This window comes from Haemaphysalis longicornis, unplaced genomic scaffold, assembly GCF_048455015.1.
Source record: "Haemaphysalis longicornis isolate Haplotype H1 unplaced genomic scaffold, Haemaphysalis longicornis Haplotype H1 scaffold_27, whole genome shotgun sequence".
Taxonomy (NCBI): domain Eukaryota; kingdom Metazoa; phylum Arthropoda; class Arachnida; order Ixodida; family Ixodidae; genus Haemaphysalis; species Haemaphysalis longicornis.
In genome coordinates this window covers 3787429-3802992 of record NW_027526325.1, presented here as the reverse complement: position 1 = coordinate 3802992, position 15564 = coordinate 3787429, and the positions used below count along the sequence as shown (strand labels likewise).

The 15564-nt window shown below is 49.3% G+C and overlaps 1 long non-coding RNA gene across 1 annotated transcript in view; it reads right to left on the bottom strand.

Annotated features, from left to right (window-relative positions):
* Positions 1-15564, bottom strand: part of LOC144172914 (uncharacterized) — a 302963-nt gene that overhangs the window by 269725 nt on the left and 17674 nt on the right. The gene's annotated exons all lie outside the window — the stretch shown is intronic.

The window sequence follows — 15564 nt, the reverse complement described above, 5'->3', positions numbered from 1 at the left end:
ATTAGAAAACAATGGGGAAAAGTAGAGGTTTCAGGTTAAACTAATACACTAGTCAAGAGTTATCGGCAGCAGGCATGGCTAAACACTTGTTTGACGAAGGCAAGGCAAGGTGTAGCTTGTGTATGGGAAGCATTTCTACGCCTTATGAATATAACAAAACTTGAATGAAGTACAGCTTTTTCACGCGAGTCTGCGTAATACGAATGGTCAAACCGTAAATCTGGGTAATGTTCAGCAACATACCTTTTTGAAAGAAAATTCGTAACGTTTAAAGACAGTTTCTTCAAGACACTAATAAAATTAAGGAAGGAAGACAAAACGCTTTTTTGAACTCTCACAAAAGAATTGTTGTGTTTACACTGCCGCGACCACAAAGAATGCGGGGCTTTTGTAGGAATACATGTCTGCTTAGTTGAGCTGTTGAGCTTGGCCTCTGCAAGACCTTAAAGAACGAAGAAGCACAGAAAAAGTAATGGTGTAAGGCCAGTATTCTGGGTGAAAGAATTGACGCTGAAAACGACCCAACCCCACAAGTTCAAAAGGATTTGAACAAACTCTTGGCCAACATTTTCAAGAAGTACCCCGATTTCCGAAGCCAGTATCAGCGACTGATCTGCCGGGAATGTCTCAGCGCCTGGTTTTTATGGGCTACCCAAAAATCATCAACCCGATGTGCCCCTCCGGCCTATTCTGGACTTCACAACTTCACCACTTGGAGCCCTGTCGAAATTCTTTCATAAGGTTCTCTCCCCTCTCGTCGGCAAAACGTCCACCCATATCAAAAACGCCAGCCACTTCGTCGAACTTGTCTCCGAAGTACCGATCGACCGTGGAGACAGACTCGTCTCTTTTGACGTCCTGTCGCTTTTCACCAGTGTCCCTGCTTCCCTGGCCGTCGCAACAGCCACAGGTGCTCTCGAGAACGACGACATCCTCAGCTCCAGGACCTGCCTCAGCGTCGGCGAGGTAACACAACTTCTGCAGTTCTGCCTGCAAAATACATATTTCTGCTGCAAGCGGGAGTATTTCAGGTAAGTAAGTGGAACTGCGATGGGGGCAGCTATTTGCGTGACCACAGCCAACCTTGTAATGAAAAAAATTGAAAGGATCGCTCTGGAAAATTTCCCCGAAAGCCCAAGGTAAGTGGACGACTGCTTCTGTGTCATCAAAGAAACAACAGCAGACTACTTCCTGTCGCAGCTTCATTTGATTGTACCAGCCATCCAATTCACCATGGAAAAATAAATAAAAAGCACCTTACCATTCCTCGACGTTTTAATAAAAAAAGACAGTCAGACGGACTAAATTTCACAGTACACTGGAAACCCACCCATCCCGGCCGCTACCTGCAATTCGATTCCTGCCACCCCAATTCCCACAAATAATGTGCGGTCTCGGCTCCGTTACATAGAGCCAGAACTATATCATCAACACAAGAGGACCGGAAGAAAGCAGAAAAAGCCGTAATCACTGACCTGAAGAAAAATGAATACACGTGCAACTTCATACGATGCGTCAAACGCCGTCTCCCTCAGCCGGGGTGCAACCAAGAAAATTCCTCTGTACTGACGCCGCCGGTCAACAACCCCTCTCCTGTCTCCGCCGTCTGCCCCCCCCCCTCCTTGGCACGCCGACGCACCCGTAATTCCCTCCCTATGTTAAAGGAACGAGTGAAACATTATCCGGCATTCTCCGCAAGGAAGGGATTGTCATCTCCAACAAGCCAGTGTCAACTCTTGGACGGCTCATACGTCGACCTAAAGAGCGGCTGCCAAACGAAAAAACCCAAGGGGTCGTCTACAAAAATGCTTGCGCCCAATGCCCCGCTAGTTACGTTGGAAAGACCATGAACTTCCCGGAACGCCTCCGCCAACACAAAAACTACGTTCAAAAGTCCGACACTCAGCGCAGTGCATTGGCCGAGCACTGCGAAAAAGCTGACCACAGGATTAACTTTTTCGGTGCGCCGGTGATTGGCACCGAAACCAATTACTCACAAAGATTACTCCTTGAGTCCTGGCACATACAAGGGAACCGGCGAGGCCTGAATAAATCCGTCAGAGCCCTTCCCATCATCTACGCCCACGGCCTCCGACGCGCAAGGGCAAAATTCCAGTAAGAAAAAAGAAAACGAAGGAGACACCTATATCACCGCTGCTTCTTGTAGTACACAGTCGCCCCTAATGAAGAAGCCGAGTTGGCTCCGAAACGTTGGGACCCCTTGGTTGGTGTATTTGCCTCTTCAAGTTCAACCCAACCAGACAAAGTTCTGTTGAAGATGTTCACATTCAAACATGTGGCCGTCCGTTTTCCTTTCCCCTCGTATGCATCCTAATGTATGTGTAAGATGTATCTGTACCACATCAACCTGCACCCGAGTCACGCGAATAAGGACGGCTGACTAACCACATTTAGCTATGTAATTTCGACATCTGATTCTATCTGTACCACAACCGGCGTTTCATCGGCCTAGCGTTGATCGCGTATCACACAACCACCTGTTCACCAAATTAGCCGCCCTTGCTAACCCCCCAAACCTTATAAAATGGCTCGAACATTTCTTAACCGGACGCGTGCAGTTTACGCTTGCTAACAATTTCCAATCACCCCTTACCAGTGTCACTTCCGGTGTCCCCCAAGGCGCCGGCTTATCACCTTTATTATTTCTTATTTACGTAACTGACCTTCCCAGTAACATAAAAACACAGCTGCGCCTGTTTGCAGACGACTGCGTTCTTTATAACTCCCTTCATTCTTCTAACAACGCAATCACCCTACAACATGACCTTGACACCATCACTTCATGGTGCAAAGAATGGCATATGCCTCTAAACCTCACTAAATGCAAAGTTCTGCCCTTTACGCGTAAACACATTACCACACACGAAACCTACCGCATTACCTCGGTTCCAATTGACCGCACGTGCACTCACAAATATCTAGGAGTTCATCTGACGTCATCCCTGTCTTGGGTGAAACATATTGAAACCATTCGTTCAGAAGCTTCGCGCACATTAGGCTACTTACGACGTAACTTGCGATCTGCATCTCCTGACATAAAGAAACTCGCACATCTAACATACGTGTGACCAAAACGCGAGTACTCATCATCCATCTGGCATCCCTCACAAGCTTATCTCGCCGACGATTTGGAAGCTGTTCAAAACCGCGCAGCTCGTTTCATTACGTCACAATATTCAAGACACATCAGTGTAACCGCACTAAGACAAACCGTGTCACTCGCATCGCTCGCTTCCCGTCACATAACTTCTCGTGTCTGCCTCCTCCACACTTTGTTTTACTTCAGCAGATCGGGACATCCTTTCCAAAAATGCCCATTAAGAACATCATCTCGCCTGTTCCATACGCACCCTTTGATGACCATAAAATGCCGGATGGCGGTGATGAGCAGCTCATTTTACGCCAATGCGATAAGTTTGGAATGCACTACCAGATAACATTGTTTCTTGCAGAGGCTGCAAAATATTTCGCGATAAACTAACCCGTTCTCAAAAAACGAATGACCCGGCATGGGGCACCTTGAGTATTCATGGAGACGGTGATCAGCGACACCGCGGACCCCGAGCTCCCAACATAAGCCGTGTCCAACCGTGGCGAGGTGTTTAAAGGTGAAGGGTAGAAGCCGTAAACGGTGGCCGTCGGAGCCTTGGTCAAGCTGCGGCGGATGGGCTCCCTGCCTGTCTACCAGGCAGGGAGCTCCGGGACCTCTTTGACTACCAGGGTAAGGTCAAAGGAGAAAGTACCCCCGTCTCCCTGCTTTTTACTATGATATATGGTTTCCAAATTTTCTAAATCCAAAGATCGGCGTCCTAAAAGGGGCAGCACCGAAGTATCCTTTTCTCCGTTGCCAACGACGAGTTTCCCAAAGCCGGACAACTATGCTAGGTTTTTGGTAATTGAATCTGTTGATGCGTCGAACCCCCTAGCCACAAAGTCTGTCTTCCTGATCTCCAAATTTCTTGAGGGTATTGTTGGTCAGTCCTACAAAGCCAAAAAACTCAGAACAGGAGAAGTTCTTATAGAAGTGAATAACCAGCAAGAAGCTACAAATCTCTTGACTCAAACTCGTATCACAGATCTCGACATCAGGGTCACTCCCCACCGCAGCCTTAATAGCTCCCAGGGTGTGATCACTGAGTCAGATGTGATGAATGAAACTGACACCGAACTGTTGGAAGGCCTTACGAACCAAGGTGTGACAGCAGTGAGGCGTATCATGATTCGTCGAGATAACAAGGAAATCCTAACAAAAGATGTAATATTGACTTTCGACCATTCCACTGTTCCTGAATCAGTAAATGCAGGTTTCATTCATTGCCCCGTCAGGCCATACATCCCCAACCCCCGCCGGTGTTTTAAATGCCAGCGGTTTGGGCATGGCACTGCCGCCTGCCGTGGTCGACTAACATGCGCCAAGTGCGCACAACACGATCATCCATCTGACAACTGCCCATCGCAAACCCTCATCTGTGCCAACTGCCAGGGCACCACGGGGCATACTCTAGAACATGCGAGAAATTCCAACAGGAGAAGGAGATCATCAAGGTGAAAGTCACTGAGAACCTTACCTTCCCAGAGGCGCGAAAGAGGTTCGCCTCTTTCCCCCTGGGGAGGTACGCTGACGCAGCTTGCCGGGGGGCGGACCGGCGTCTGGTGTCCACAGGGACCCAGTTCAGCGAGTCTGACCTGGTCCCGCCTTCGCCCGCCGCTGGGTTGCCTCACGCAGCCCAACCCGGCACCACGCCGCTTGCTGAGGCAGCAGCGGTTGTGGTGCCAACCTCTTCCGTTGCGACCGGTGCCGCTCCATCCTCTGCCTCCTCACCCTCCAGTATGTTGGAGGGTGCCGAGAGGGTGGACAACACGGGCCCCGCACCGGCTCCCACCGCCACCGCACCGCTCGTGCCACCTCTGGTGCCCCGGACGCCCTCGGTGGGGGCGGCTCTAACGAAGGGCTCCCGAGGGGGGGCCAAGTACGGGGGGCCTGGTCCGTGGGGCACCCCTCGGACATCCGACGACGAGATGGATGTCGCGCCGTTCCTGCCTGCAACGCAGCGCACGGAGCGGCCACCGACTTCTAAGCCTACAGAAGGGCCCAAAAAGCCCAATCCCAGAGTAACAGCCCCGAAAGACGACACATGAACACACACACACACACATACTCCAGTCATTCTTAAATGTAAATAATGGGAACAGACAACATCATTCAATGGAACTGCAGAGGCCTTATCAACAATCTAAATAATGTGAACGAGATACTTCATTCACATCAGCGAAGTGTCATGTGTCTTCAGGAAACACACCTAAATACTAAACACACCAACTTCTTGAATAGCTACTTGGTATTTCGAAAAGACCGGCACACCTGCACTTATTCTTCAGGTGGTGCGGCCATAGTAGCCCGGAAATCCTTAGCGTGTCACACCATCCACCTAAACACCATGCTTGAAGCTGTCGCGATTCGAATAATTATTTATGATAGGTTGATTACGGTATGCTCCTTCTACATCCCTCCGGATTACCAACTATCGAGCACTGATTTTGAGGCCCTGATAGATCAACTACCTGAACCGTACCTAGTCTTACGTGACCTGAAGGCACATAATTCAATCTGGGGCTCTTCCCGCACAGATGCCCGAGGTCGCTTAATTGAAAAATTTGTAACATCATCGGGAGCATGCCTTTTTAACAAAAACCAAGCTACATATTATAACATAAGACAAAACAGTTATGCACATCTTGACTTGGCTCTTGGCTGTGCAGTTCTTTTCCCATTTCTTGAATGGCATGTTGACACAAGCCCATATAGTAGTGACCACTTCCCCACCAAATTGACATACATAGGCAAAGATACAAACACTTCCCCCTCTCATAAAAGGTTCAATGAGGGAAGGGCAAACTAAAGTACATTCACAGAAACATCTAAACTGCACTACACATCCATAAAACACCCACACGTAGAAGATGCACCCAACTGCTCACGGCGCACATCCTCGACGCCGTCGAACAGTCCTATCCCCAGGCTTCCGGTGCCCCACGCAACCCAAGGAGGCCCTGGTGGAATGAGGACTCTAGGCGTGCGCGAGAGGCCCAGAACAAGGCGTGGGGTGTCCTTCGCCGGTACCCCACGTCAGATGATCTCATTTCGTTTAAACGGGCCAAGGCTTTTGGCAGGCGAGTGCGCCGTGAGGCGAAAAGGGAGAGTTGGCGCACCTTTTTCACTTCCATCAATTCATACACAGACACACACAAAGCCTGGACACGTATACGAAAACAAAAAAGACTACAGACACACAGCCTGCCCCTGGTTAGTACAACCGGGGACACACTGGAAGACCAGGCTAACACACTCGCACAACACTTCCAACACGTGTCCAGCTCAGCACACTACACTAATACTTTATTGCAACACAAAACATCTGCAGAAACGAAGCCCTTACGAGACATGAACAAGTCAAATTCTGCTTACAACTCTGAATTCACACTTCATGAGCTGAAGGTTGCTCTTGCCACTTGTAAGACCTCAGCTCCAGGGGCAGACCGCATTACATACACCATGATACAACCCCTATACGCAGACAGTGTTGAGACACTCCTACACCTCTACAACAGAATATGGCTTTCCGGGCAGCTTCCAAGGTCTTGAAAGGAGGCCATAGTTGTGGCCTTTCTGAAGGAGGGGAAGGACCCTTCCTCTCCAGCAAGTTATTGTCCCATCGCCCTGACCAGCTGCCTCTGTAAGCTCCTCGAGAAGATGATAAAGCGTACGCTCCTGCACTTTCTGGAGTACAACGGTCTTCTCGAGGGCTGCCAGGCAGGCTTCAGGGTGGGGCGATCTACCAATTATCAACTTGTTGCACTGGAATCCTAGATAAAAATGCATTTGTCAATAAACAGTTCTGCCTTACTGTATTTTTCGATATTGAAAAAGCTTATGATACAGCCTGGCGCTACGGCATCCTCAGGAACCTTAAGTCATTTGGTGTCTCCGGCAACATGATGAACACTCTATGTAGTTATTTGGCCGAACGAACCTTTCGAGTGAGGGTTGGCAGTGCACTTTCTAATGTATATTCGCAGAGAAATGGTGTGCCGCAAAGTGGAGTTCTAAGATGCACGTTGTTTATAGTTAAGATGAACTCCCTCCGAAAGGCATTGCCGCCGACCATTTCCTGTTCCATCTATGTAGACGATGTGCAAATATCTTTTAAAATCCTGTAACCTGCCAATATGCGAACGTCAAGTACAGCTCGGTGTTAAGAAACTTGCTGGCTGGGCGGACCTTAACGAGTTTAAACTAAACCCAGCCAAAAGTACTTGTGTTGTGTGTTCCCGCAAGCGTGGGATTAACGCGGACCCTGAGATCACGCTTAACCGTGCACCTATTCCTGTGAAAAGGGAGCACAAGTTTTAGGTGTCATATTTGATTGAAAGCTCACGTTCATCCCACACATCAAAGCACTTAAACATAAATGCCTCAAAACACTAAACATCCTCAAGGTCCTCTCCCACCAATCCTATGGTGCAGACAAAGAACTGCTTCTCCGTGTCTTTACCGCCTTGGTCGGGTCTCGGTTAGACTACGGTAGTGTCTTGTATGGGTCGGAATCAAAAACCCCACTAAAAATGCTTGATCCTGTGCTCCACTTGGGCCTGCGCCGTGCGTCTGGTGCGTTCCGCACTAGCCCAGCCCAGAGTCTGTACGTTGAAAGCAACAAATGGTGCCTGGAGCATCAACGAATATACATAGATTTATTATATGCTTTTAGGGTCTCATCATTGAGTAACCATCCTTTTACCCATCCTCAATGATACATCTGCAACCCAGCTATTCTCGAATCGTCCATCTGCTTCTTTGCCCTACTCACTCAGGGTGAGAGAGGAAGCTTCAGGTCTTGCTGTTGGGTTTTTAGATGTATGCACATCATCATTTTTTGACGTTGTGCCACCATGGCAACTGAAGCCTGTCTGTTGTGATGTTTCTTTTATGAAAATGAATAAAAACAGAGTTCCGGGTGCTGCGATTCTGCAGCACTTCTTGTCCATGCAGGATAAATATAAATGTGCCGAATTTTACACTGATGCTTCGAAAACCTCAACTATGGTGTCTTGCGCCGCTCATGGTCCTAACTTTAATTCTTGCATAACCATGAGCGTACTTACCACTATCTTCTCAGCAGACGCCTATGGCGTTTTAGACACCGTTAAGCACATTCTCGAAAAACAAATTCATAAATCCGTCATCTTTACAGACTTTTTGAGTGTTGTGCGTGAATTGTCTTCACACAGACCCACGAAAAACCACATTGTTAATCTTGTCTTTAATGCCAAAATGTCCATATATGCTAAACATTTTGAACTAATCCTGTGCTGGGTTCCAAGTCATGCTGGAGTCGCCGGGAATGAGACCGCAGATCGAATGGCTGCCGCTGCTGCACTTTCAAATACAATGGACATAGCAACAATACCTTACACTGATCTCAAGCCACACATAAGACAACACCTTCGAAAAACATGGCAAGCCGACTGGAGTACATGGACAGACAACAACTTACACATAATAAAACCACACCTAGGACGATACACTAGTGACTCACACAACAGATAATTCGAAGTTGCCCTAGCTAGATTACGGATAGGCCACACGCACGCGACACACTCCCATCTGCTCACTGGATCTCCAAGACCCCTGTGTAGCAGGTTTGGGGAGGGCCTGTCTGTACTTCACGTCCTCATTACATGCAAAGCACTCCACACAACTAGACGCAAGCACTTCCCTCCACCCTACAGACAACACATTCCACTACACCCAGCACTGTTTTTAGCGGATAATCCTATGATTCCTCTACAAAACTCTTTCAAGTTTCTTAGTGATATCAAAGTTTTACAACTCATCTAATGTCACGCGTAGTTTTTGTACCTGAGTTCACGCTATTCACTATCACACCCTGGCCTTCTACACCAGCCATCCTCATTGTCTTTTACAGATTTTACTGATTTATTTTTGCTTTTGTTGAGCAATTTCAGTATTTACATCTTCATCCGTCATATTTAACCATTGTTTTGGCGATCTTTGCCCTAGTTGGCCTTGCGCCATAAACATCCAACCATCACCATCATCAAAATACAAATGATACGTCCTAACAGCACATTTACCTCTTGCATTTATAGTTGTGACTTTACTGTGATAGCAGAATTTATCGCCTATAATGTATTTTCATGTTTTGTTATGCGTGTTCTGTTCGTGTTTTTTCTTTCTTTATTTCTTGTAATCAGTGTGTACCTTCATATTGTTACGTTGCTAGGAAACTTCCAACTTCGATGAACTGACTGTACTGATGTACTGATGTACCCTTATGTAATGACTTTGGGCCATTAAGGTTGAATAAATGAAATGAAATAAAATGAGCTCTGCGTGCACGTTCCCATTTTTTACAGCAAAGCTGTAAATGGCTAGGATCCAGCAGATCGTCTCCGGTCCCAGAGCGATGTAGACAGGAATCGCTAGCGAGCATAGCGCCACGTTGCGGATACAACTAATATTCCCGGAATTGTAAACTGGCGCACCACACCCCCGGGGAATTAAAAAAATCATACAAAATTAAAAAGGCCCTAGAGCATCATAGAGGATGCGCCGTGATTACCATAACCACGATAAAAAATTTTCTACCCACGATTCCTGTGTGTTTTCTAGCGCAAGCTACACTGGCCGGGGTTGAGCAGTTTCGCGTGTACCGTGAAGGGCCGTTTTGCGCAATCGCGAGGTGCATTGGATTGGATTTGATTCGATTGGATTCTCTTGGATTAGATTAGATGGGATTTGTATTGGATTGGTTTAAAGTGGATTGTGTTGGATTGTGTTGCGTCATAGCCTCGGCAGACGCACTGGCGCCGGCGCGTACCCGGCTGTGCGCCTCAATTGCGCAGTAGCCAAGTCTGACGCTACGTCGGAGGCGCTTGAGAGCCATTTGACGTGGCTCGTGAAAAGGCGTGCTGAGCATGCGCGAGGAGCAGTGACTGGACAGGACTGGACTTTCAGTTATTAACGAGGAACAATGCTCAATCGCAAATTACAAAGAAACGCGTTTTGCTTCGTGCACCCCTGGGAATTTGACCCAGCACCGCACCTTTACTGGCCATCCCTCTTCACGGGGTGGAAGGGCACTTAATTTTTTACCCGCAATTCATGCACGCATAAACCGGTAACCGGCGATGGCACATAGTTTGGCAGGGAAGAGACGGGCGAAAATGTCCCCCGGAAGGCCTTCTAGGCTGACAAGAATATGGGCTCAAGCCGGGGTTCCAACTGGGGAAGTTTCTCTTCTATTGGGAGGGACTCGCAGCTACTTGGCGAAGTGAATTTCAGTGGGAATGGCGAGGGCGGGTTTCGGTCGTTTTAGGGGGCAGCCCTTTGGCAGCCGTTAGCTGGGCTTCGCGGGAGCGGCGTCTGTTGCTGTCCGCGTAACCGGGTGAGCGAACGCAGAAGCGACGAAGGAAAGAAAACGGAGAGGAGCGATTAGGGAAGGGCAAAGTAGAGCAGGACACGTGCGGTTACGGCGTCAGCTGTGTCACTGTAGTTCCCTAACACATGTCTCATGCGTCGCCATTAAGAAGTGCACTGCCCCTGACACTTTCCCCCGGATGGTGTTCAATCCTCTGCTAATAGAAACCATCTGACGTTTGCGAGGGAGGTTCAAACACGGAATGCAACAACGTACTCGGAGCTCCTTTGTGCGGGGCTAATCCGAACCACGTGGGACACGTGCTTGGACGTGATGGGTTCGGACGTGGCTCGTTCAGCTCCTGTTTTCTTGCGAAGTTTCCGGAGATTTTTTCAGGGCGTTCCCCTGAACCGTTTGCATTTTTAGGTTCCTGAAATCAAGAGAGACACGCCGATAACCGAATGTAATGGGTGGGTGTACTTTTGTGACTTTTATGGACGTTTTACTAGCGACCACGCCGCGACTGTGTTGAAACGCTAACTGCAGTCGTGCGGCGAGGCATTTCTCGTCTGCCTTTTCACGCCGGAAGCTTTTTTCACGAAATTTGTGATGGAGTGCGAGGTCGAAGGGGAGCCCTTAGCCCCCTGTAACTTTGGTAATAATTTCGGGGGGGCAACACGTTGTGTCCGGACGGTCTTCTGTGAGAAACACGGCCATCAGCCAGATTTGCGGTAGTGCGATCGACCTTAAGCCTTAGGCCGATTCCAACGCTCTGGGCCACGCCGACTGCGCTGGCCTTAAAAGTACGATCATTCGAGCGGGCAGGATGCCTCCGCTGCATAAAGAAGAAGCAAAGATCGTCATGCGGCCAGAGGGAGGCATGTGTATCAGACACGTTGGACCTACCGCCAACGTCGACGCCGTTAGCAAGCTGCTGGGGTCGTTCTGGCGACGCGAGACACGACACGATGTGTTCCAATTTTACACAAAATATCATGGTGATAAGCACACACAACAGGCACAATGCTGCGTTCTATGTCGGCATCGAGGGCATCTCCATTGCCGGTCAACGCTTCGAGGTGAGCGCTTACGAGGCAGCCCCCAATCCACGTACAAGGACGTCATTCAAGGCGTTCTTCTCTCAAGAAGCATGTGTTGTAGCAAACAACCATGTTTGCACCTTAGGTCTTGCTATCTCCCCGTCCAAATCGGCTCTCAAGATCATAACGAACAAGAAAGGCAGAAACCCTGATCGTGACCTCATCAACATCTCCATTGATAACACCCCAATTCCGAAAACAGACTCACTAAAGATTCTCGGTCTTACTTTCCACTCCTCCGGTAGTTTCTACCCTACACTTCGAACTATACACTCTCAGACCAAGCAAATGATTCATCAGCTGCACCGCGTCACAAATCGCCAGTCTGGCTTACACGAACAACACCCCCTACGTAATGTAGATGGTTTGACCAGGTCCCGCATACTTTACATAGTGCCATGCATGCATCCCACGCCCACCCAACTAAGCAAACTAGAGGCAGCTCTCCGTAAGCTGTACGGCATAGCCCTCGGCATGCCCTGCTACCCTCCTACTAACAAACTTATTGCGACCGGCCCATATAACACTATAGAAGGACGTATTCAAATACACAAACAAGCCCAACTTCAGCGCCTTCAGACATCTCACCAGGGTCGGGCACTGTTGCAGACGACGGCCTACCCTACTTCTTCGCGTCTCCAATCCCCACAACTTCACCTTCTTGGGCCATGTTCCCTCATCTCCGCATGAAACCCCTGCCTAAGAATATTAACCCCTTCAGGCATGCCAGCCGCCGCTTTCTACGCTGTAAAGCCCTCACAAAACGTGTCTCCTTTCAAGAAAACCAAGGATCAGCGATATATTTTACAGACGCCAGTCATTTTTCCTCTACGCAAATAGGAAACGCAGCCTTTTTACGCCACTCCTCGCTGGTTTCCGCACAAACGCCCTTTTTCTGCCCGCAAGATGCCACCTCTCTAGAAGGACACTCCATCGCCCTTGCCATAGAGCATGCTGCTCTCACAACCTCCACCGAACACCCCACTTATACCTTCACAGATTCGCAATCCGCCATCCGAAAATATTTACGCTATACCGTCAACCCCTTTTCTTCTAACCTAGTGACTGACACTCTCAACAGACACCCTTCTCACCTCTTGGTCCTGGTATAGGTACCTGGCCACGCTAACATGGACGGCAACGCAAGAGGAAACGCGCTTTGCCGAGATCTATACCCAGGCCCATCTATGCTCTGCCCAACCTCATACCATCCTCCTTCCACTCGTCTTTATGATCGTTAGACCCGTAAATTCACTTTACTTTCTTATCGCCTCGCCCGCCAAGTCTACCCTTCTCCAGATCCGCACCTCACTCGCTCCCAAACCGTTCTTCTCTGCCAGGCTCATACCCGCTCCCTCCCATCTCACCACATTCTACATTGCATTCGCAATTGATCCGGTTCCCCGAAATGCCCTTCTTGCGGCGCATACCCCTCTATTCCCCACTCCTGCTGGGACTGCCACCCCCCGAAGCTTACGCCTCCCTCTCCCGCATCACCTCGTGGGACACTTGGCTGGCTCCCCCGCCCGGAACAGACGTTCGGGCCGCCCAGGAGGCTCTCTGACTTCGTACCTAGAAGATCTCCAAAAACATTCCTGCTAATCCTTAGGACAGAGAGAATCGCGGGCTTGAAGTGATGTGCTCAATTTGTGTCAAAATTCTTTTGACACAAATTGAGGCCCATTGTCTCTGCATACTTGTCCAGGGATCCCATAGCGTGCGAAGATAGCGGACGTTTTCTCTACTACCTCACGTGCTGTCGTGGTAGCTAGCTTTCCCGCCTCACGAAAGTTCGAGTGCGCATTGTACACTACCAAGTATGGGTCACTAGTACAGGAAAATATATCGATACCTACGCATACGGGGTGTTGGCCGAAGAACAATTGGTTCAGACTGCTGCTTGTACGCATATTACTGGCATGCGCGGAATGAGCGCATTATCGATTCTTTGCTGCCGTCAAGGGGCCAGAAAACTAGTCCACGCGCTTTTGCTTTCGAGTTGTTCATTCGGAGATGCCCGGCGTGTATTTTCATTATCATTTCGGCTGTCATGAACAGGGGTATGACAACGTTGCATTCATTAGGAAAAAATTCCTTCGGTGACGGATAGCTCGGCAGCAAACGGACGTGATTCCTCTTGAATAGGCATAGATTTGACAAGTTGCTGCATCACCAAACTTGGACAAGGATCCGCCATAGTTTCAACTTGAAGACGACGCTTCGTTGGTGTACTTACTATTCCGGAGACGACCTGAACTGCATGGACTACGACGTCATCGGTTGTTGCTGGGTTCGAAGCGTGGGCAGGCGCACGGGACAGCATGTCAGCCAGGAGCAGGTCCTTGCCAGGAACGAACTGCAAATCATCGGTGCTATTCGAGAAGTTTCGAGATAGCTCTGTCCCGAGTCTCCAGCAGCATCCGATAAACCTCAAGCCATACCGGCGCAATTGCGCGGGGCACGCTTAGCATCATCAGCACGCCAAGTTGACGCCGCTCACGTTGAAAAAGCACAGCTTGCACAAAGATCCGCGTGCAGCGCCGTCTAGAATTGAGTTCCAATATGCACTCCGCTATGCCAAGTAGATAGCCCAGCTATTCCTTTTAAACTCCGGCAAGGCCCCAGCCCTCATTTGAAGCTCCCCCTTGTAAAGCGTTGCGGGCCCGCTCTGATTTTCTCGGTGTTCTCTTCTTCCACTGAAATCTGTTTGCTACGTGGTTCGAGGGTGGCTCCAGTGCAGCTTAGCGCAACGCAAGCCCAAACCAAGTAAGCAAGGAAGTTCACTTTAGCGAAAGGAACGCACCCTTCTTCCGACTGTCAAGCTGACCGACTTTGTTAACGCGCGGATGTCGGGCGTTGTATAAGACATCGCCACTATTTAGAGTGTCATGAGCGTGTTTCAACATTTTACGAGTGCGTACAGACGTTGAAAGCATGTCATCTGTCGTCGATTGTGTTTTTCTGTGTATGAATACAGCTGCCGAGGGAAAATCTTGTCGTCTTGGCCTCTTCTATCGTCCGGACTAGAGCGAGCTTTTCGTTCGGACCGAACCCCCCCCCCCTGTTGCTGTGGCAGCATTTGACTGACGGTGGCCTGGGGACGTCCTTTGTTCATTGTTTTCTGCCAAAATTTGCTGCCGGAGCGTCTAAAGCAAGTTACTTCGTGGCTTCGACCCTACCCCATCGGCGATGTGGACGCGATGGCAGCCATAGTGGGGTGGGGCTTCGGTTGCTACGCCGCGCCCACGAATCGGCTGGGTGTGTGTGATTGTCACAAGAACTAGGAAGAAACTCGAGAGAGATATTGCGCGGCCGAGCTGAACTCGTGACGCTCGTTTTGGTGGCTGCTGCGGCGTGGCACGGTCGCGGTCGTCGTAGCAGGCATATATCTATGCCGGCATAGTTTTTCCTTTAGCGTAGGAGGAATTTCAAGAACTTTTTCGTCTCTCGAAAGTACTGTGCATTGGCTGCGCAGTCATATGACACTCGACCCCCTTTGCGACGACTTTGATGCGGCTTTTGCTTCATAACGGCTGAGGAGCAAGTGTTGCGTGCGTTGTGGTATTATGCCACGGACGCTTTCCACGGAAGCTTTAGTAGCGACCTCATCAGCCACTGCTTTCAATTGACAGTCAGCCGGTGTGTGCGCTATAGGATTACTGCAGACAAGTTTTTTGCCTTTTTAGGTGGTTAGCCGGAAATGGCTTATGCAGGTTTTACCATGCGTTTATCCGCCTGCAGCCAGAGGTGATGTACGCTTCAGTCGCGACCGCTCGATGCATAGAACGCTTCCAAAGAGTGGCCGCACTTCAGTTATCGTCTGCTAGCAAAACTTTCCGATGTGGCGTTTTATGACCGTGCTCTTCATTTATCGTCAGCTTGTCAGACGATTTTCTTGGGGCGTTTCTTGTCACACCCTTCTTGAGAAATCTTTACTAGCAGAATAATATATATTCAACGCCGTGTGTCTATTATCGGAGGCGATCTTTACGCATTTCAACGGG